Raw genomic sequence first — 23,887 nt, forward strand, 5'->3', positions numbered from 1 at the left:
GACAATATTGTCACAGTAATACCGGATACTATTACAGAGTGGTATAGTACAATAAAGTACTATTACCCTTACATACTGTATCAATAATATAATCAAATTTTGATACATTGTGACAATTATCAAAAAGCTGTAATTTAACAACGCTGTAGCACTGTTTAAGTAGAAACAGCGTGACAGAAAATATAAGTTCACTTTGGACTAAAACGCAATAAACAAGGTCTAATTTAAGTATATACTGAAAATACAGCTTTATACTGGCTGGGCAATCACTAAACCCATTATGATGCTATATCTATAATTATTCTGACACCACTTGGTGTAGCACTTCTGAGTGCAGATTATTTCATAATCGCACCATCACAAGACTGTGATTACTCCTCTATGTAGCTGTATATGCACAACCACACAGAATCTAATTAATATTTGTCAGAGTTGATAAAATCATCACAATACTTAGGTATAAGCCCTGCATTGAAGCAATTGACATAAAGGCAACTTTTTAAAAAAAATTTAGAGCAACCAACATATATCTAATTGCAAGTGTACATATTAGTATTCACTTACTGTGTATTAGTGACGAAGTTGTATACTGCTGTTCAAAATGCCCTAATATATCTATAAAGATCATAGAGTTTAAGCATAACGGGTATACCTTATATTTAATATCCCTTTGGGGTAATCTGAAGGATTGGCCACCTACAAGGCCATACAATCCTCTCTCAGATTAACATACTAATATACCTTTAATAAAATCTTGGTCTTATAGAAGGATTACTTAGTACTCCATATATCTTTGCACCGCACAAGCTAAGTATTGCACAATCAACAGAGAGTGTGTTTTTAACTCTTTCAAGGGTAGCATACACACATATTTGATGCTGTCTTTTTTTAAAAACTTAACAAATAAAGGTTATATTTTAATCTTGTCATATACTTACCTTAACTGCAAGTTCCAGTAATCAACCGAACTAATTTCCACAATCTATTCACAGTGTAAAAAAGCATTTCTTTAGGACCAACTGGCTTATTTAGCTGGTATAGTCCATTTTTTGTATATTAAGTCTTTCATATGCTTACGCACTGCTCCTTAAGTGTTCAGTTATAAATCTTAAATTGCATTACCTCAAGCAAAAATTAAAGTTAAGTAACAAAACACTTAGGCAGATAATTATTTAAGTTTCAAACAACAAAGGTTCAAAATTTCTCCCTCAACATAATATAGTTCTCGTCACAAGAAGTAGGTTAGTTGGGGTAGGGAAGGGGAGGAAGGGGGGTAAGGTAAAGGGGGCGTTAGAGGTAAAGAGAAGGGTCTTGCCCTAAGGATAGACAATGTAAGAATATCTAATTAGCATTTGCCACAGCATTCGTGGACCAAGTAGTGTCATAATGAGTTTGCCAGTCTGCACACACTAATTCAAATAGGTCTGAGTTATTAAGAGAATAAAAAATATTTTTCTCCATGTTATAAATAAATGCCATATAATTTAAGATGTATGAACATTTTGGAGGAGTCTTGGATTTCCATGATTTGGCTATAGCTGCTTTAGTAGCTGTTAGTAAATAGAAAGACAAGTATGCTTGGTGTTTAGGAAGTTCAAGAATACCAATGTGAAGAAGGGCGTTGAAGGGAGTTGTGGGGAGCACTATACCTAATCCCGCTAGTGTTCGAAAGCAGGTATTCCATAAGGGTCTCAACCTGGGACATTCCCACCATATGTGTAGGGAGTCTCATTTTTTCTCGCAGTTACGCCAGCACAGAGGGGATGAAGAGTCAAACATTTTGTTAAGTCTAGCAGGGGTAAGTTACCAATGTTTTAGGAGTTTATAATATGTTTCAAAAAGAGTGACACAATGTAATGCTTTTTTGGTAAGGGAGATTACATGTTGCCATGCCGTGGGGGTATAGTCACGTTCAGGGATAATTCCCATTTGAGTAAGTGAGGAAGCATATTCTCAGAATCTGAGTTTCCTATTAGGGTATAGTGTGTTGAGAGGGGTCTGTGCAGTTTGCTTCCTTGTTGCCAAGTTGTTTCTCAGAGTGTTCGAGGTTGGAGTAGTTCGGGTTTAAAACCCCAGCTAAGAAGAAAGCTCTTCAGTCTTGTATATTCAAAAGTCATATGCTTGTGCAAAGTAATGTCAGTCTGTATTTCTGAAAGTGTGATGAAGCACGGGGTTGGGGAGGTAACCCAGAGGTCAGTGACTGTTTGTATTCCTACTTGGGTCCAACCGTGGGGGTGAGAGTCAGGTAGGCCCCGGAGGAGACCCGTCAGGGGAGTGATAGGTGAAGGGTGTGGGGCAATATGTGGGTAGTGTCTCAGCTTATCCCACATGGCGAGACATTCTCGTATTATGGTATTACTAATATCTGTGGTTCGCCTTAAGTGGGGGGATCCAGATCAGGTCAGGTAAGTATATGTGGTTCGGGAGTGAAGCTTGTTCTATGGTTTTCCATTTACTAGGGGATTCCTTCGCACACCATTGCGATATATGGGTGAGCATAGCCAGGGCCGGTGCTAGGATTTTTGTCTACACAGGCAAAGACACATTTTGCCGCCCCCCCCCCAAAAAAAAAAGAAAAAAAAAAGATATACCCTGCTACTTAACAAAATGTTCTAGTAATGTGTAGTAGCTATTTCTGCATGGAATAATGTGCAGGTAACAACATTTACCTACACACACAATTTTACACATGCATACATATTTTCACACACACACACACATTCATTTACACACACATTTACACATACATACATATATATACAAACACACACACACATTTACACACACATACATATACAAACACACACATACACACACACACATACACACATACACACACACACATACACACACATACATACACACACACATACATACACACACATACATACACACACACATATATATACACACACACACACATACACACACACACATATTTACACATACACACACATTTACACATACATACACACACATATTTACACATACATACACACACATTTACACATACATATTTACACATACATACACATTTACACATACATATTTACACATACATACACACATTTACACATACATATTTACACATACATACACACATATTTACACATACATACACACATTTACACATACATATTTACACATACATACACACATTTACACATACATATTTACACATACATACACACATATTTACACATACATACACACATTTACACACACATATTTACACATACATACACACAGACATATTTACACATACATTTACACATACATACACACACACACTTACACATACATACACACATTTACACATACATACACACACATTTACACATACATACACATACATATTTGCACATACATACACATACATATTTGCACATACATACACATTTACACATACATACAGACACATTTACACATACATACACACACACATTTACACATACATACACACACACATTTACACATACATACACATACATATTTGCACATACATACACATACATATTTGCACATACATACACATACATATTTGCACATACATACACATTTACACATACATACACACACATATTTACACATACATACACACACATATTTACACATACATACACACACATTTACACATACATACACACACACATTTACACATACATACACACACATTTACACATACATACACACACATTTACACATACATACACACATATTTACACATGCATACACACATATTCACACATACATACACACACATTTACACATATATACACACACATTTACACATACATACACACACATTTACACATACATACACACACATATTTATACATACACACACATATTTACACATACATACACACACATATTTACACATACATACACACACATTTACACATACATACACACACATTTACACAAACATACACACACATATTTACACATACATACACACACATATTTACACATACACACACATTTACACATACATACACACACATTTACACATACATACACACATTTACACATACATACACACACATATTTACACATACATACACACACATATTTACACATACATACACACATGTTTAGAGCAGCATAAGTGTCATATCACTTTATATCCCCAAGTTGAGCTGAACTAGCAAACACTTCAGTTCAGTGAACACTACAGACACAGCCGAGCAAAACTCTCTCCCTACCCATCCCCCTCTCCTGTTTGCCTACCCTCTGCTTACTGTGAGGGGCTTGTGTCCGATTTCCCAGTTAAATTGTGACCTCCCTCTGCAGGAACAGCTCCCTGGCTTATTAATCATGTCGTTTAACACAGAACGGCATCTCTCTGCACGGAGCTTGGACTGCATTAAGCAGATACTCCCACAAATCATAGCACTAAGGTTTCAGCGCTCCCCAATCAAAAAACATAATTTATGCTTACCTGATAAATTTATTTCTCTTGTGGTGTATCCAGTCCACGGATCATCCATTACTTATGGGATATTAACTCCTCCCCAACAGGAAGTGCAAGAGGATTCACCCAGCAGAGCTGCTATATAGCTCCTCCCCTAACTGCCATTACCAGTCATTCGACCGAAAACATGCAGAGAAAGGAAAACCATAGGGTGCAGTGGTGACTGTAGTTTAATGGAAAAATGACCTGCCTTAAAGTGACAGGGCGGGCCGTGGACTGGATACACCACAAGAGAAATAAATTTATCAGGTAAGCATAAATTATGTTTTCTCTTGTTAAGTGTATCCAGTCCACGGATCATCCATTACTTATGGGATACCAATACCAAAGCTAAAGTACACGGATGACGGGAGGGACAGGCAGACTCTTTATACGGAAGGAACCACTGCCTGAAGAACCTTTCTCCCAAAAACAGCCTCCGAAGAAGCAAAAGTGTCAAATTTGTAAAATTTGGAAAAAGTATGAAGAGAAGACCAAGTTGCAGCCTTGCAAATCTGTTCAACAGAAGCCTCATTCTTAAAGGCCCAAGTGGAAGCCACAGCTCTAGTAGAATGTGCTGTAATTCTTTCAGGAGGCTGCTGTCCAGCAGTCTCATAGGCTAACCGTATTATGCTACGAAGCCAAAAGGAGAGAGAGGTAGCCGAAGCTTTTTGACCTCTCCTCTGACCAGAATAAACGACAAACAGGGAAGACGTTTGTCGAAAATCCTTAGTTGCCTGTAGATAAAATTTCAGGGCACGGACTACATCTAGATTGTGTAGCAGACGTTCCTTTTTCGAAGAAGGATTAGGACACAAAGATGGAACCACAATCTCTTGATTGATATTCCTGTTAGTGACCACCTTAGGTAGGAACCCAGGTTTAGTACGCAGAACTACCTTGTCTGAATGAAAAATCAGATAAGGAGAATCACAATGTAAGGCAGATAACTCAGAGACTCTTCGAGCCTAGGAAATCGCCATTAAAAACAGAACTTTCCAAGATAACAACTTGATATCAATGGAATGAAGGGGTTCAAACGGAACCCCCTGTAAAACATTAAGAACTAAGTTCAAACTCCATGGTGGAGCAACAGTTTTAAACACAGGCTTGATCCTAGCTAAAGCCTGACAAAAAGCTTGAACGTCCGGAACTTCTGACAGACGTTTGTGTAAAAGAATGGACAGAGCTGAAATCTGTCCCTTTAAGGAACTAGCGGATAAACCCTTTTCTAAACCTTCTTGTAGAAAAGACAATATCCTCGGAATCCTAACCTTATTCCATGAGTAACTCTTGGATTCGCACCAATATAAGTATTTGCGCCATATCTTATGGTAAATCTTTCTGGTAACAGGCTTCCTAGCCTGTATTAAGGTATCAATAACTGACTCAGAAAAACCACGTTTTGATAAAATCAAGCGTTCAATTTCCAAGCAGTCAGCTTCAGAGAAATTAGATTTTGATGTTTGAAGGGACCCTGGATCAGAAGGTCCTGTTTCAGAGGTAGCGACCAAGGTGGACAGGATGACATGTCCACTAGATCTGCATACCAAGTCCTGCGTGGCCATGCAGGCGCTATTAGAATCACTGATGCTCTCTCCTGTTTGATTCTGGCAATCAATCGAGGAAGCATCGGGAAGGGTGGAAACACATAAGCCATCCCGAAGGTCCAAGGTGCTGTCAAAGCATCTATCAGAACTGCTCCCGGATCCCTGGATCTGGACCCGTAACGAGGAAGCTTGGCGTTCTGTCGAGACGCCATGAGATCTATCTCTGGTTTGCCCCAACGTCGAAGTATTTGGGCAAAGACCTCCGGATGAAGTTCCCACTCCCCCGGATGAAAAGTCTGACGACTTAAGAAATCCGCCTCCCAGTTCTCCACTCCCGGGATGTGGATTGCTGACAGCTGGCAAGAGTGAGACTCTGCCCAGCGAATTATCTTTGATACTTCCATCATTGCTAGGGAGCTTCTTGTCCCTCCCTGATGGTTGATGTAAGCTACAGTCGTGATGTTGTCCGACTGAAACCTGATGAACCCCCGAGTTGTTAACTGGGGCCAAGCCAGAAGGGCATTGAGAACTGCTCTCAATTCCAGAATGTTTATTGGTAGGAGACTCTCCTCCTGATTCCATTGTCCCTGAGCCTTCAGAGAATTCCAGACAGCGCCCCAACCTAGTAGGCTGGCGTCTGTTGTTACAATTGTCCAGTCCGGCCTGCTGAATGGCATCCCCCTGGACAGATGTGGCCGAGAAAGCCACCATAGAAGAGAATTTCTGGTCTCTTTATCCAGATTCAGAGTAGGGGACAAGTCTGAGTAATCCCCATTCCACTGACTTAGCATGCAAAATTGCAGTGGTCTGAGATGTAGGCGTGCAAAGGGTACTATGTCCATTGCTGCTACCATTAAGCCGATCACCTCCATGCATTGAGCTACTGACGGGTGTTGAATGGAATGAAGGACACGGCATGCATTTTGAAGCTTTGTTAGCCTGTCTTCTGTCAGGTAAATCTTCATTTCTACAGAATCTATAAGAGTCCCCAAGAAGGGAACTCTTGTGAGTGGAAAGAGAGAACTCTTCTTTTCGTTCACCTTCCATCCATGCGACCTTAGAAATGCCAGTACTAACTCTGTATGAGACTTGGCAGTTTGAAAGCTTGAAGCTTGTATCAGATTGTCGTCTAGGTACGGAGCTACCGCAATTCCTCGCGGTCTTAGTACCGCCAGAAGAGCACCCAGAACCTTTGTGAAGATTCTCGGAGCCGTAGCCAATCCGAATGGAAGAGCTACAAACTGGTAATGCCTGTCTAGAAAGGCAAACCTTAGATACCGGTAATGATCTTTGTGAATCGGTATGTGAAGGTAAGCATCCTTTAAATCCACTGTGGTCATGTACTGACCCTTTTGGATCATGGGTAAAATTGTCCGAATAGTTTCCATTTTGAACGATGGAACTCTTAGGAATTTGTTTAGGATCTTTAAATCCAAGATTGGCCTGAAAGTTCCCTCTTTTTTGGGAACCACAAACAGATTTGAGTAAAACCCTTGTCCTTGTTCCGACCGCGGAACCGGATGGATCACTCCCATTAATAAAAGATCTTGTACGCAGCGTAGAAACGCCTCTTTCTTTATTTGGTTTGTTGACAACCTTGACAGATGAAATCTCCCTCTTGGGGGAGAGAATTTGAAGTCTAGAAGGTATCCCTGAGATATGATCTCTAACGCCCAGGGATCCTGGACATCTCTTGCCCAAGCCTGGGCGAAGAGAGAAAGTCTGCCCCCCACTAGATCCGTTCCCGGATCGGGGGCCCTCGATTCATTCTGTCTTAGGGGCAGCAGCAGGTTTCCTGGCCTGCTTGCCCTTGTTCCAGGACTGGTTAGGTCTCCAGCCTTGTCTGTAGCGAGCAACAGCTCCTTCCTGTTTTGGTGCAGAGGAAGTTGATGCTGCTCCTGCTTTGAAATTACGAAAGGAACAAAAATTAGACTGTCTAGCCTTAGGTTTGGCTCTGTCTTGAGGCAGGGCATGGCCTTTACCTCCTGTAATGTCAGTGATAATTTCTTTCAACCCGGGCCCGAATAAGGTCTGCCCTTTGAAAGGTATATTAAGCAATTTAGATTTAGAAGTAACGTCAGCTGACCAGGATTTTAGCCACAGTGCTCTGCGTGCCTGAATGGTGAATCCGGAATTCTTACCCGTAAGTTTAGTTAAATGTACTACGGCATCTGAAATAAATGAGTTAGCTAACTTAAGGGCTTTAAGCTTGTGTGTAATTGTCAGGTTCACTGTCTGTGTATATACCTTTAAATCCTTCTTGACCTATCACGTTACCACACCCCCTTTATAACACCTGCAATTGCCTTCATCCTATGCTTAGTAATTTTTGTTTAACTGCCTATGTAGTTCTGCTTCTGCTAAGCTCCTTGTCTATGAGACTGACTGTCATTTCAACTTTGTATGCTGGACCTCTATGCATAATTCTATACCTGAAGTTCATCTGAAGCTTTCTCTCTATCCTTAAAAAATCAAACTAACAGTACCTCTGCAAGTTCCTCCTAAATCTTCTTGCTACGCAAGCTTACTTTGCCAATTGGACTGCTACCTCCAAGTTCCTGAAGTTCACTTATCAATATACATTGTTTCTTTCAACTGGTACCTTACTTACTGTTTGCTTGTTACATTAATTCATTTTTTCAGTGAAGAGACCTACAATCGGCTCAGTGCCGCACCCGGTGTTCTGACGTCAGACGCCAATCTCCCTGCTGAACAGATACCGGAAGAGAGTTCCACACCTCTATACTCGCCTGCAGCAAAGCCTAAGGCTCCGGTAAGAACTTTATCTACTATCAAAGGTACAACTTACTTTATCTACATTCCCAAATATGTGCAAGTATGAGATTATAAATATCTAAGGAAATTACTTTGAATCTCTCTGACCGTTCTGTGTATTTTCTGCTTTGCTTATAAAATTAACGTCTCTTGCCTCAGGATCACGCTTACTCTTTGCTGTATTTGCAACAAGTATTCAACTAATACTATAACCTCTTGCTTCAACGCTCAAGGATTCTATTGCATTACTAATTGCATTGTTATCTAACTGTTGATTTTCTGGCTTTGTTCTTTGAAGATCTTTTCTACCACTGCAGAACTTTTACATTTTCTCTTATCCATAATTCATCCTATCTAATTGTGGCATATAGTATCTTTGTTCTGTTATTCCTAAGTTATATGCATTTGTCTTATGAAGTTAATAAGATATATGCTTCTCTGACTTCAAATCTAATTAGTAAAATACTTTGTAAAGCTTTGTCTTACTTAAAGTTATAATAACTACACTTGCTGTTATTGTTACTACTTCCACATAGTAGTGATAAGCAAAAGTGTATACAAACCTACATATATATATTAATATAATAGGAAATCATAGGGCAACAGTTACATATTACTAAGCCATAAAAAAAAAAAAAAAAAAGAGCATTATGGAACAACCTGACCTTCCACAGGTTTTATATGATATGTCACAAAAAATGGATCAAATGGGGAAAGCCATTCTAGATCTACAAAGAGAGAATCAAATATTGAAAGGATTCATAAAGGATACCAAGGAACAATCCACTAGCTCTCTGGAACCTCAAGTCTCTATACCATACTTGTTTACAGGTGACAGAAGATCATATAGACATTTTAAAAATGCCTGTGGACTTTTATTTAATTTGAAACCAAGAACATATCCTAACGACAGAATAAAGGTGTTAACTACCATATCCTACTTAAGGGCTGAACCAAGGATATGGGCAGATCAGTTGTGTGAAGCTAACTCTCCTATTCTCAACTCCTTAAGTGATTTCTTCCAAGCCATGGATGAGTTGTATTCTGACACTGATGTTCAACTTTCTGCAGAATTCAAAATGAGACAACTCAAACAAGGGAAAAGGCCAGTAGAAGAATATATAACAGAGTTCAAGTTATACGCTACCGATTCTTCCTGGAGTAGAGTTTCGCTAAGAAACCAATTTAGACTTGGACTTTCAGAAAGCCTTAAGGACGAACTTGCACGCACTGAGATGCCGGAGACTCTGGAAGCACTAATGAGGTTGGCAACCCAGATTGACCGCAGACTCCGTGAGAGAAAAGCAGAGCGTTACCATACTGAATCCCACTATAAGGCACCACCTATTCCACATCAAAAACCACCTGGGTTTACTACAGAAAAGGTCACTCCCATGGAAATTGGCATGTTGAGAGGACCTCTTACTACTGATGAAAGATCTCGTCGCAGGGCTCTGCGCCTGTGCATGTATTGTGCAGATCCTAATCACACAGTCATTGACTGTCCAACTCTACGCAAGAATAAAAGGCGTAAGTTTACATACATACGTAAATCTGATGTCTATGACACTTCCCAAACTTACTGTGACTTGTCTCTCTCTATACAGTGGGACCATAAGAAGTTAAGCACTAAAGCCATCATAGATTCCGGATCGTCAGGCAACTTCATTGATGATGATTTTGTTCTTCTAAATAAAATACCTGTTGTTGAAAAGAAATCACCTGTATTCCTTAGAGTTATTGATGGGTCCACTCTCTCCACAGGACCTATTACCCAGCACACTGTTCCTCTCCTAATCAGTACTGTGTCAGGGCACACTGAGTTCATTGTTTTTTATATAATTTCATCACCTCACTTTCCTGTAGTATTAGGCTTAAACTGGTTACAGTTACATAATCCAGAAATAAATTGGCAAACCTTACAATTAAATTTCTCTTCACCTTACTGCAAAACAACATGTCACCCACAACACGAGATACTACTTACAAACTACTTGAGTTCTCCTCTACCTTCATTCTACAGTGATTTTACTGATGTATTCAGTAAGGTAGAAGCAGAGACACTACCTCCTCATCGCATTTACGATTGTCCCATAGAATTAATCCCAGGTTCTACACTCCCTGTGGGTCATTTGTACCCACTAAGCCAACCTGAGCTTAACCATTTAAAAGAGTATCTCACTGAAAACTTACGAAAAGGCTTTATACGACCTTCCACATCTCCCACAGCAGCCGGAATGTTCTTTGTCACAAACAAGGATAAAACTTTAAGACCGATAATTGATTACCGGGAATTAAATAAGTGCACGATAAAAAAACGTTATCCATTACCTCTGATTCCGGAACTCATCGAAAGGCTTACCAACGCCACAATCTTTTCAAAGCTTGATCTTAGGGGAGCTTATAACCTCATTCGCATACGCCAAGGGGATGAATGGCTCACCGCATTCAGGACCAGATACGGACTTTTTGAGTACGTAGTGATGCCTTTTGGACTCTGTAACGCCCCTGCCACGTTCCAGCATTTCATTAATGATATTTTTAGAGATTTGCTGGACGTGTGTATGGTGATTTACCTCGACGATATATTAATCTATTCTAAAAATGAAGAAGAACATATTAAACACGTCAGATGGGTTTTGGCAAGACTCAGAGTCCACAAGCTTTATGCGAAACCAGAAAAATGTTCATTCCATGATACCATTGTTTCTTTCTTAGGTTATACTATTTCTCCTGCTGGCATTCAAATGCAATCCGAAAAAATAGAAGCAGTAAAGGATTGGCCACTTCCTACTAACAAAAAAGAATTGCAAAGATTTCTGGGATTTTCGAATTATTATCGGAAATTTATCAAAGGTTTTTCAGAGATTGTTAAACCACTCACTCAATTAACTGGAACCAGTCTACCCTTCAAATGGACTCCTATTCATACTGAAGTTTTCGAGCAATTAAAAACTTCATTCACTACTGCACCTATTTTGAGTTTCCCAGATGTGAACCTACCTTATATTCTTGAGGTGGATTCTTCTGATCATTCTATTGGTGCTGTACTATCTCAACAAAAGACTGAGACTGATCCAATACACCCTGTATCCTTTTATTCTAAAGCAATGAGTCCAGCTGAAAGAAACTACGGAATAGGTGACAAGGAGCTATTAGCCATACGTAGGTCATTAGAGTTCTGGAGACATCTATTGGAGGGAGCGCTGCATCCCATTGTGATTTTAACTGACCACAAAAATTTACAATATCTACAAAGTAATAAAACCCTCTCAAGTAGACAAGTACGCTGGTCACTTTATTTTTCTAGATTTGATTTCAAGATAGTATATCGTCCTGCCACAAAAAATGGCAAAGCTGATGCTCTCTCTAGGCTAGACTCAGACTTACCAGAGGTAAAAAATCCCACAAGTATTATTCCTACAGATAAATTCTTAGGATTTACTACTACTTTTCTAAAAGACGTAAGGTCAAAGTCCGTTCTACCTCCAGAAGTTGGAATAAAAAAGTTAAAGAAGAAAGACGGTATATATTACTTCAATGACAAGATGTACATCCCCACTGAGCTGAGGAACCAGATCTTAGAACAACACCATAAATCTCCTTTAGCCGGACATCCAGGGGTAGCTCGTACCTTGGATTTACTCCAGAGAAAATATTGGTGGCCTGACATGTTTTCCTCAGTACTAAATCATGTTAGAACTATAGTTGAATTGCCTCCCTCAATGTCCTATACCACCATACTTGTTGTCATTGACACTTTCACCAAGATGGCACACTTCTTGCCGTTTCACAAATTACCATCTTCATCTGAAACAGCAACATTGGTCATAAACAACATCATTAAACTACATGGTATTCCAAAAACCATAATTTCTGATAGAGGTTCTCAGTTTACCTCTCGGTTTTGGAGAAATTTATGTATTGCCCTGAAAATAGACCATCACTATACTACATCCTTTCATCCACAAGCTAATGGACAAGTGGAAAGGTTGAATCAGTGGTTGGATGAATATCTGAGATGCTTCTGTTCTTATCAGCAACATGAGTGGTATAAGTATCTGGCACTTGCAGAATTTGCCTATAACAATTTAACTAATTCCTCAACAAAACTGACACCTTTTTATGCCAATTATGCTTATCATCCAAATTTTGATTTGCTTCCAATCACACCTTCTGCTTCTCCTTCTGTGGAAGAATTGAATAATTCCATTCTTGACAATTTTAGGTTCCTCAAGGATAATATCTTAAAGGCACAAGCAAGACAAAAACATTTCTATGATTTACGACATAAAAAACCTCCGCTTTACAGAATTGGCGACAAGGTTTGGCTATCCACAAAAAATCTCCGCATACAACTCCCTAGTAGAAAATTAACTCAAAAATTCTGTGGGCCGTTTGCTGTCACAGCAAACGGCCCACAGAATTTTTGAGTTGCAGGAACTTTTAAAGTTGCAGGAAGTTGTAACGTAACTGCATTTTCGTTGATGATACGTGTCACACGTATCATCAACGAAAATGCAGTTACGTTACAACTTCCTGCAACTTTAAAAGTTCATCCTACTTTCCACGTGTCCTTACTCAAACCTTATCTACCTTCCCGAACCACTCTTCCTCTTGTACCATCAAATTTGGACGCAGAGGCTTCCGCTGAATATGAAGTCCATTCCATAATCGATTCCAGGATTCATCGTGGAGTACTACAATATCTGGTTCGATGGAAACACTTTTCTGCAGAGGAGGACAGCTGGGAACCATCCTCCAATCTCCATGCCCCCCGTTTGGTTGCTCAGTTTCATCAACGTTTTCCTGACCGTCCTTGTCCTCTAGCTGTGGGACAGCTTGCCTGAAGGGGGGGTCCTGTCAGGTTCACTGTCTGTGTATATACCTTTAAATCCTTCTTGACCTATCACGTTACCACACCCCCTTTATAACACCTGCAATTGCCTTCATCCTATGCTTAGTAATTTTTGTTTAACTGCCTATGTAGTTCTGCTTCTGCTAAGCTCCTTGTCTATGAGACTGACTGTCATTTCAACTTTGTATGCTGGACCTCTATGCATAATTCTATACCTGAAGTTCGTCTGAAGCTTTCTCTCTATCCTTAAAAAATCTAACTAACAGTACCTCTGCAAGTTCCTCCTAAATCTTCTTGCTACGCAAGCTTACTTTGCCAATTGGACTGCTACCTCCAAGTTCCTGAAGTTCACTTATCAATATACATTGTTTCTTTCAACTGGTACCTTACTTACTGTTTGCTTGTTACATTAATTCATTTTTTCAGTGAAGAGACCTACAATCGGCTCAGTGCCGCACCCGGTGTTCTGACGTCAGACGCCAATCTCCCTGCTGAACAGATACCGGAAGAGAGTTCCACACCTCTATACTCGCCTGCAGCAAAGCCTAAGGCTCCGGTAAGAACTTTATCTACTATCAAAGGTACAACTTACTTTATCTACATTCCCAAATATGTGCAAGTATGAGATTATAAATATCTAAGGAAATTACTTTGAATCTCTCTGACCGTTCTGTGTATTTTCTGCTTTGCTTATAAAATTAACGTCTCTTGCCTCAGGATCACGCTTACTCTTTGCTGTATTTGCAACAAGTATTCAACTAATACTATAACCTCTTGCTTCAACGCTCAAGGATTCTATTGCATTACTAATTGCATTGTTATCTAACTGTTGATTTTCTGGCTTTGTTCTTTGAAGATCTTTTCTACCACTGCAGAACTTTTACATTTTCTCTTATCCATAATTCATCCTATCTAATTGTGGCATATAGTATCTTTGTTCTGTTATTCCTAAGTTATATGCATTTGTCTTATGAATTAATAAGATATATGCTTCTCTGACTTCAAATCTAATTAGTAAAATACTTTGTAAAGCTTTGTCTTACTTAAATTTATAATAACTACACTTGCTGTTATTGTTACTACTTCCACATAGTAGTGATAAACAAAAGTGTATACAAACCTACATATATATATATTAATATAATAGGAAATCATAGGGCAACAGTTACAGTAATCTCATCTAATGGAGCTGATTCAAGTGTCTCTTCCAGAGACTCAAACCAAAATGCTGCTGCAGCCGTGACAGGCGCAATGCATGCAAGAGGTTGCAATAAAAAACCTTGTTGAACAAACATTTTCTTAAGGTAACCCTCTAACTTTTTATCCATTGGATCTGAAAAGGCACAGCTATCCTCCACCGGGATAGTGGTACGCTTAGCTAAAGTAGAAACTGCTCCCTCCACCTTAGGGACCGTTTGCCATAAGTCCCGTGTGGTGGCGTCTATTGGAAACATCTTTCTAAATATCGGTGGGGGTGAGAACGGCACACCGGGTCTATCCCACTCCTTAGTAACAATTTCAGTAAGTCTCTTAGGTATAGGAAAAACGTCAGTACTCGCCGGTACCGCAAAATATTTATCCAACCTACACATTTTCTCTGGTATTGCAACTGTGTTACAATCATTCAGAGCCGCTAACACCTCCCCTAGTAATACACGGAGGTTTTCCAGCTTAAATTTAAAATTTGAAATATCTGAATCCAGTTTGTTTGGATCAGAACCGTCACCCGCAGAATGAAGCTCTCCGTCCTCATGTTCTGCAAATTGTGACGCAGTGTCTGACATGGCCCTAATATTATCAGCGCACTCTGTTCTCACCCCAGAGTTATCAAGCTTACCTCTTAGTTCTGGTAATTTAGCCAAAACTTCAGCCATAACAGTAGCCATATCCTGTAATGTGATTTGTAATGGCCGCCCAGATGTACTCGGCGCTACAATATCACGCACCTCCCGAGCGGGAGATGCAGGTACTGACACGTGAGGCGAGTTAGTCGGCATAACTCTCCCCTCGTTGTTTGGTGAAATATGTTCAATTTGTACAGATTGACTTTTATTTAAAGTAGCATCAATACAGTTAGTACATAAATTTCTATTGGGCTCCACTTTGGCTTTAGCACATATAGCACAGATATCTTCCTCTGAATCAGACATGTTTAACACACTAGCAAATAAACTAGCAACTTGGAAATACTTTTCAAGTAATTTACTATAATATGAAAACGTACTGTGCCTATAAGAAGCACAGAAAAAGTTATGACAGTTGAAAATTAATAAACTGAAAAGTTATAGCATCAAATCTTTGTAAAAAACACAATTTTAGCAAAGGATTGCTCCCATTAGCAAAGGATAACTAACCCTGATAGCAGAAAAAAAATACAGAAATAAACGTTTTTTTTTATCACAGTCAACTACAATCTCACAGCTCTGCTGTGAGTGATTACCTCCCTCAAAACAAGTTTTGAAGACCCCTGAGTTCTGTAGAGATGAACCGGATCATGCAGGGAAGACAATAAACTTCTGACTGAATTTTTTGATGCGTAGCAAAAGCACCAAAAAAGGCCCCTCCCCCTCACACATAACAGTGAGAGAGATCAGTAAACTGTCATAAATTAAATAAAACGACTGCCAAGTGGAAAAAAATAGTGCCCAAAACATTTTTTCACCCAGTACCTCAGAAAATTAAACGATTTAACATGCCAGCAAAAAACGTTTAACATTAATAAATTGAGTGTTATTAAAAAGCCTGTTGCTAGTCCCTGCAAATTAGGCTAAAGTTTTATGCATACAGTATAATTCCAGTGAAGTGCCATTCCCCAGAATACTGAAGTGTAAAATATACATACATGACAGCCTGATACCAGTTGCTGCTACTGCATTTAAGGCTGAGTTTACATTATATCGGTATGGCAGAATTTTCTCATCAATTCCATTGTCAGAAAATAATAAGCTGCTACATACCTCTTTGCAGATTAATCTGCCCGCTGTCCCCTGATCTGAAGTTTACCTCTCCTCAGATGGCCGAGAAACAGCAATATGATCTTAACTACTCCGGCTAAAATCATAGAAAAACTCAGATAGATTCTTCTTCAAATTCTACCAGAGAAGGAATAACACACTCCGGTGCTATTATAAAATAACAAACTTTTGATTGAAGGTATGAAACTAAGTATAATCACCACAGTCCTCTCACACATCCTATCTATTTGTTGGGTGCAAGAGAATGACTGGTAATGGCAGTTAGGGGAGGAGCTATATAGCAGCTCTGCTGGGTGAATCCTCTTGCACTTCCTGTTGGGGAGGAGTTAATATCCCATAAGTAATGGATGATCCGTGGACTGGATACACTTAACAAGAGAAATGTCCATTTTAGAACATTAACATTTAACATATATTCAACAGCCCTGCAAAAATCAGAACAAATATATATAAATTTAAAAAAACAAAGCAAGCGTTTATTTAAGCAAATGGTTCAGGACATGCAGCATGGAAAATAGCTCAGACAGGAGTAAAAGTAAACTTGTACTTAACTGTCTGATCTATTTTGCATGGTGAAGTTTCTGAGCTGTTTGCTTAAATAAACACTTCCTTTTACAGGACAGGCTTTGGTTTTTTCTATAGTAACTGCTTTAGTAAAGGCTTTGCTTTACCTGTGACTGCTGCCAAATCAGAACTGCTGAGCTACTTGCAAGTTGCAACACAAATCTGTTCCAGGATAGCGCGGCTCCTGCATAGCTGGCTGTTCCAGCAGCTCCACCCCCTCCTCCTTTCCCTACAAGCCCGCGCGCACTGAACAGATGCAGCCTGTGCTGTGCGCGCGGGAAACATTTGAATTTAAGACAATATGTATGTATTAGCACGGCAGTAGTATAAGCGCCACGGCACCCCAATTTCCCAATTCCCCCAAAGAAAATTCAAGGTTGACTGGACTGGGGGCGGACCGCAAATGGAAAAAAATAAATAAATGTTGCTGCTGCTTGTCACCGGCTGAGCCTGTTTGCGCCCCAATACTGTGGCGCCCTAAGGCCATTGCCTAACTTGCCTATAGGCAAGCGCCGGCCCTGAGCATAGCTCCTTCGTAATACCTTAGTATCGAAGGGGAGGCTATTCCCCCCCCTGTGGAGGGGGCTTTGGAGGATTTTATGCGCTACTCTGGGGGGTTTATGTTGCCATATGTATTTTGTGAATTCGCTCTGAAATTGATGTAATAGATACCCTGGGATTCGGAAAGGAAGGCATGTAAAAAGATAAGTAATTTTGGGTAAGAATGAAATTTTGAGGGCCGTTAGTCTGCCTATCCATGATATGTAAGTGTAATCCCATTTGTCTTTCAGAGTGCGCAATTCATATAAAAGTGGTAAGTAATTATCTTTGATCATCTGAGGGATATTGTTCGATATCTTGACCCCTAAATGTGATTGTAATTGTTGGTGCAGTGGACTCTATATTGGGCTGTAAGGGCATCAGCTGTGTCTTGGGGGAATCCCCAGGTGAAGATTTCTGTTTTATCTAAGTTTAATTTGTAAAGGGACATGTAGCCAAAGGATTCTAGGATTTCCTTCAGTAAAATATTGATATGTCATCGGCAAAGAGCGCTATTTTATGAATAGTGCCATGCAGGCAAACGCCAGTAGCGAGAGTAGTTTAGAGATACGAATAGCGAACAGTTTGGCATAGATTTTAACGTCCAAATTAATCAAGGATATTGGTCTATAATTGGAGCAGAGAGATGGGTCTTTTTGTGGTTTGGGGATAGTTATCACCGTGGCTTCCAGGAATTCCCTGCCAAAGCTTCCCTGCTCTCTAGCTTGGTTAAAGAATCTTAGAAGTAGTGGGGTTAGTTTGTGTATATATGTTTTATAGAAAGCTGCCGAGCAGCCATCTGGGCCTGGTGTTTTAAAGGGTTTCAAGTGCATTATTACGTGTTTGATTTCTTTAAGTGTGAAGGGGGATGAGAGTTCTTCCTGGTCGTCTGATGACAATGAGGGGAGATTTAAGTTTCTTAGAAAGGAGCAAATATTAGTGGTAGGGGCTAGCGAGTATCCTGAATTTTTTTCCAAATTGTATAGGTTTGAGTAAACATTTTCGAAACATGTACCAATATCTGAAGGTTTACGATAAATCTGGTTACCAGATTGAATATGGTGGATTCTTGATGTGCTCGCTCGGTTTTTAAGCTTGTTAGCTAGAAGTGTGTCTGCTTTGTTACTCTTGTGGTAGGTGATCTGTTTCAATTTAAATAGATTTACTTGGGTACGCTTTAGTTCTAGCTGATTGATATGATTTTTGATCTTTATAATTTGGGTTATGGTACTATCCGAGGGTGTGTGTCTGTTAAGGAGTTCTAGACGGCGTAATTCAATATGGGATTTGGAGAGGGGGAGGCCAGAAAGTTTTTTTAGGTGGGCTTGTCCGGCCCCTAAAGGTGGCTTTTGCCGCACCCCAGAGTGTGTCGTCTCTAACCTGGTTGTTATCATTAGATTGGCAGTAAAATATGATATCTTTTCTAAGAGTTTCCTTGAATGCAGCGTCCTGGAGGATGTCATGTGGAAGGCGCCAGGAGGGTCTCGCATTGTGTTGTTCTGTTGAGCGAAAAGTCACTGAAACTAGGTCGTGGTCAGACCATGGGCATAGGGAAATGTTAGAGTGTTTGACTTGGTCAAGGGTTTCTGCTGAGCAAAAGACATAGTCGAGTCTGGAGTATGTTTTATGCGGATGTGAAAAATTAGTGTAGTCCCTATCTCTAGGGTGGAGTAATCTCCATATATCATAGTAGTGAAAATGGGCAATAATTTTTCTGAACTTGTGGGAAAGTTGTGCAGAGGGGATAGGATGTTCTGTGCGGGTGACTTTTTTCCTGTCTAATGTTGGGTCCCAGGTCATATTGAAGTCCCCCGCCAACAGGACTCTACCTATCCGGTCAACTGTGTGTAGAACCCGTTTGAGTTATCTGGGTTGGTGTGAGTTAGGGAGGTAGATAGAGACTAAAGTGTGGTCAATATGGTCCAGCTTACATGTCAGGATAAGAAATCTAGATTGCGGGTCTTTTAGAACTTGAATTTGTTCATAAGCTATTCTTTTGTGAATTAGGATTGCTGTGCCTCTGGCCTTCTTTAGGAAGGAGGTGTATTCAATAATAGTGTAGTCTTTAGATATTGAGCAGGGAGAGTTATCTAGAGACCAATGTGTCTCTTGGAGGAAGGCCACATCGGGGTTATGGAATTTAAGCAATCTAGCTAAGAGGCTACGCTTGAGTGGGGAGTTTAAACCTCTTACATTGTGGGTTAGGATTATGAGGGGGGGCATAGAGGACTATAAGAGGTAGACCAAGTCAGTTGATAGGAGTTAGTTTAGTAAGGGTAGATGGGAGGGGGAGACAGATAGTAGGTAAGGGGAGGGGGCTAGTGAAAGTAGTTTGCTGTGATGGAGCCCTAGTGTAGGCTACCTATGGGGGGGGAGAAACGAACAGAAACAGGGGTCAGTAGGGTGAACCCTGCTCCGCAGTAGACACTGAATCTAAGTTGCAATTACAGGTATGTAAAACATATATTAAGAAATCAACATTAAAATGGTAAGCAAACATACAGTATAATTGTACAAGTTACTTGTAAACTTCTAAACTTTAACTTGAACCTCAGTTATGAACTAGTAAAGACAGGTTAAACTTCCAGGTTTAGCAGAGCCTAGTTAAGTTCCAATAGGGGCAACCAGTCCCGAGTTTACAATGGGTTAGTTTTAGGTTTCTTTGCTCTTTGCTCTTTGATGGACCATTCAGGAGCTGAAGCTCTCAACTTTAGGTAGGTAGGCTGCAATTCTGGGGGTTGGTCTGAATGAAGGCCCCAGGTGGTGAGTAGGGCCATGCCCTGAGGAACAGTAGTTATTGTGTGGCTTTGGTTGTTTCTAGAAACCACCAGGTTTGTAGGATGTCCCCACCTATACTTGATATTAGCTTTCCTGAGAGCTAAAGTGATTTGTTGGAAGGTTTTACAGTACTGTAGTGTGTGAGTGGATAAGTCAGGCAGATGCTGGATGTCCTTAAATTTCTCTGGCATGGACGGTCTTTTGAAGGCTGCTTGCATAAGTTTATCTTTATAAATGTAACTATAGAAGCAGACGATTACATCTCTTGGTTTATCGGCAGGAGCAGATTGCGATCTTAACGCTCTGTGGGCTCTTTCCATTGTATCAGTTAACCCCTCTGGGGTACCCACAAGTACTGCAAACAGTTCCCTCAGAAATGACTGAAGATCAGCATTCTCTACAGTTTCTGGGATGCCTCTAAACCGAATGTTGTTCCTGCGAGATCTGTCTTCAATATCTGCCATTTTAAATTCAAGTTGAATCATCTGGTCTGCTAGGGTTTCAGAGTAAGTAAGCAGGTTCGTCTGATCTACTACTAAATCATCTTGTTTCCGCTCAAGTGCTTCGACTCTCTCACCAATCTCTGAGATTTCCTTTTTCAGTTCCGCAGAAGAGCATTGGATTTCCTGAGTAATAGAGCATGTCTGCTTGGCCAGCATGTGTTGCAAAGTTGCCTTTGTAATATAGTGATGTGATGGTGCTTCCAAGTGCACACTCAAATGAGATTCAGCGTCTATCGACTCAGGATCACTTAGCTCCTCATTGGGGACTAGATTAGGTTCTTTTCCAGATTGAGTGAAATGGTCATAAACAGTCTTTTTGGTGTTAGTGGGGGTTTTCCCCTGTCTCCTGGATCCATGAGGCATAATGAAAAGACTGTTAGGTATAGCTGTAAATCAAAGATTAGTTACAATTTTTTGTTATAAGACACTTCTAGGATTATCCTGAGAGTATAAAGTACCGTATAAAGTTTACTGGTTCTACTACATATATTCAGACTGTGGAGCAGGGATTAATAGCACCCCTCATGGCTATGACATTTTGTTATAACGTCATGTAATAGACAGAAATTGTACCTTTCAACAATAGGAAGCAGGCTCGAGTGATTGGGTCCCTAGCACCTCTGGGATTTATGGTATACGACTGTATAGAAGGGGAAAAGGATAAGGGAAGTGACCAGCCCAGACTAGCTGGACCGGAAAGGGGGAGGTGCCAGGGTAGTTAAGCGGCTAGTGTAGGCCCACAAGACACTTAGTGTATGTTAATAGGATACCTTACTATTGAAGTGTTGAGAGAAGTAGTGTAATTCTACGGGTGGACCAAAAGTATGGATAGTAGTGGTGTTCTCCAGGATATGGTGTTTCTCTTTAGTCTCGTGAGTGAGAGATAAGATTAAGTTACGTTCTGCAATGATGAGAGTGCAATATGGATTAATCTAAATGTGTGTGGTGGGTGTGCGTACGGTAGCGTGTTAGTATATGAGAGGTTAGAGAAGCTTGTCTATATAAATGAACAGTGAAGGGTATACTCTAGTTCTAACCTGGCTTAAAGATGTTGGTTAGGGGTATGTCGTGTTAATGTGGTGGGTGACCCAGAGAGGTTGTCAGTGTGTTGCACAGCGCCTGAAAGGTATCCTGATATCTGAGAGAGAGAAGGGTAGGTGGTGTGACTAGTCTGTGCGAGCAGTACCTACCAACCAAGAAATAATGCACATAAGTAACAATAAAGTGAAATCAATGACACTCCACTCTGTTTATAACAGAGAACATTTGGCTGACGCAGCAGCAAGGTATAAAGTAGAGGATAAATCACTTATTGTCCCAAATTATTGCTCTGTGAGTAAGATTGGTTTAGGTTGTTGTTAGGCAAGGACTGAGGCAATCAAACAATACCCTGGGGATTGTGTTATAAAAAAGAAAGTTCAGAGTTATTGCAGAGTAGGGTATCCGTGGGGACTATAATTAAAGAAAATATTCTGTCTCTGATGAAGATCTCTGAGCTGTTATTGTCTGAGGACTCAGGTATGAGGAGTAGTTTATATGATTAAACTGGTTCATCTGTCTCCATGTGAGTAACTGAGGAAAAAGCTGTAAGGCTTAGTATGTGTCAGGGTGCTTAAGCCGTTAACCTCAGGTGCATGGTTACAGGACACTTTCTAAGGGAGACTTAGATGTTGGTAGCGTTGTTCTTCTTAACTCCCTAAAAGTGCTGTGAGGGTTTGGTGTTTACTAGAGAGTACTAGTTCTTTCTAGGCCTCAGTAACTTAGCAGGAGGCTTCCTGTGGATCTGGTTAGCTAGGCCTCAGAGTACCTTATAAATTTTCTAAGCTTAACTTTTAGCCCCACTGCCCCAAATTGTAAAGAGAAGCTGAAATGTGTGTCTGATCTTGTGAGTCAAAGCTTTGTTACTGGAGGTGCCCCTCCGACTCTCTGTCAGAACCTTTGTAGGAGGGTTTTTTGAGGGAGAGTTGGGTGGGTTATATTAATCCTAACTTAAGGGATAAATCAAAATTGTTATTTATATATTCGTGACCCTTAAGTTCCAGAACCATTAACAGTAATATACATCAGAATGTACAATGAGATGCAAAAAAAGAGAGATTTTGCAGCGCAAAGAGAAAAGACTGTTGGTTACTGGACTAGTTAAATACTAAAACCCACTATCAGAGTAATAAAAAAAAAAGGGTGAAATCAAAATTTGATTCTTTGAAATACAATTGACAACTACATTCACACAAAATAACTTTATTGGAAAAAATATTAAGGTAGTAGTCCGGCTGGACTAGTACTCACGCACACTCACACATACGGTTTAAAACTTGCTGGAACTCAGGCTGTGTAATTCAATATGAATTGCACCTTATAAAATATACATCACTTCTTTACAGGAGGTATTAGAGTATTTGTGTATATATAAGTAATCAACCCCTGTAGGTGAGTGAGTATCTTATTAGTAGTGGTAGTGGAGTGTATCTGATAAGTACTGATACAAAAAAGCACCATAATAATATAGATAATATCCGATTAAATTTCCGGTTTGTGTGCTAAAAAAATGTAAAAGTCTACAGTACACTCAATGTATGTATGTTAGTCAAACAATCGAAAGTAAAGCTGGTGCTTTACTGTTTTTTCTAAAGTTTAATCATTGCCAGTATTGCAAAGTGTGTTGAATTGGTATTAAAGGACCCCGGTCACAGCAAAGTCATTGGTGATTTTAAAGTACCGTATATACCTTTAAATTAATTAGAGAATCAAATGCACTTTATATGCATAATGCACATATGCATCATTAAATATAATATTAGTGTATAACTTGTACAACCAAATATTAACATTGCTTTTTAAAAATAAAAAGGATAGAAATTAAATTTTCAGTTCAACCTTGCTGAATA

Source organism: Bombina bombina, chromosome 7 (genome assembly GCF_027579735.1).
Source record: "Bombina bombina isolate aBomBom1 chromosome 7, aBomBom1.pri, whole genome shotgun sequence".
In the NCBI taxonomy this organism is placed as follows: Eukaryota; Metazoa; Chordata; class Amphibia; order Anura; family Bombinatoridae; genus Bombina; species Bombina bombina.